The 1178-nt window shown below is 40.6% G+C and overlaps 1 protein-coding gene across 1 annotated transcript in view; it reads left to right on the forward strand.

Annotated features, from left to right (window-relative positions):
• LOC118334468 (ski-like protein) overlaps window positions 1–1178 on the forward strand; it is a 22844-nt gene that overhangs the window by 11904 nt on the left and 9762 nt on the right. The gene's annotated exons all lie outside the window — the stretch shown is intronic.

The following is a 1178-nucleotide window of genomic DNA, read 5'->3' on the forward strand; positions in this document are numbered from 1 at the left end:
CACACACACACATAGCGAACGCACCTGGCAGCGCATATGGCTCCAGCCCTTTACATTTGCATGCACTTGTCCATTCATCCATACCGTTGTAAATAAGGGACTATCCCTTACAGTACACATGAATTCACACACCCACACAAATCAGGAGTAGTAGTGTTTCTTTTTCTTTTCTTGTGTATATATTTATATATATCATGTCTGTGTGTTAAATTTGGAGCTGGAGCAAGACATGTTTAGCTTAGCTTAGCATAAAGACTGGAGGCTCTGTCCGAAGTTCTTAAATACATCTAAACTAAAACCTTTAAACCTATTAACACGTAGACTCTTTAACCTGTATATAAATAGATATGTGTGGTTTTAGAGGGAGTTACAGGAGGAGACTTAGAAGTGGGGCTTCGGCTAACATTATTATTTTTTGATCGATCGTTTTCTCTTATTTTTTGGGATTAATTGATTAATCGTTCAGTCTCTTAAAATGTCACAAAATAGCCAAAGTGAAGATCAAAAACAGAGAAAAGCAGTGAACCCTCATGTGCTGGCCCCAGTGAATATTTTGTATTGTGCTTCGTAAATGACTTAAAAGATGAATCAATTTAAAAATGTGTTGATAATGATAAAATAAAACAATAAATAAAATGTATATTATGATCTATAACAAGTAAAGAAATGATTCTGCCTCAAGCGGCTGTGTAATATGTATGGAAGGTGGCTAATACCTAGCTGTCACAGTAATTTGGCCGTATTGTTCTGAGGCTCTGAGGCTGTTAAGCTCCGGTAATGACAGCGTCTGGGAGTCGATACTCTTCGTGTCCAGCTGATGAAAGGCTGTTTGTTTATTATTCATTGTGTGTGTGTGTTTGTGTGTGTGTGTGTGTGTGTGTTTGCGTTCTGTGGATAAACGTTTATAGGCGGCTTTAAAAGGCTAGTAAGTCAATTATTGATGCTTTCCACGACCTCTCTCTTTTCGCCCTTCCTTCCACTCTCTGCTTTTTGCACTTTCCTCTTCATTAAATTCCCTCTCTTTCCCGCTCTCTTTCCCTGTTTCTTCTCTTCCTCCCGCCGTCTCTGCTCTCCCTGACCGATGCTGTGGGCTACCTGGGCGGCGATGCTGGAAAGTCTTGTTCCTCTGGTGCCCGCGCTACCTGCCAGTTGGGTAGAAAGTGTTTGTGTGTGTGTGT

Source organism: Morone saxatilis, unplaced genomic scaffold (genome assembly GCF_004916995.1).
Source record: "Morone saxatilis isolate NCDOM2014 unplaced genomic scaffold, NCSU_SB_2.0 Contig23, whole genome shotgun sequence".
Taxonomy (NCBI): domain Eukaryota; kingdom Metazoa; phylum Chordata; class Actinopteri; family Moronidae; genus Morone; species Morone saxatilis.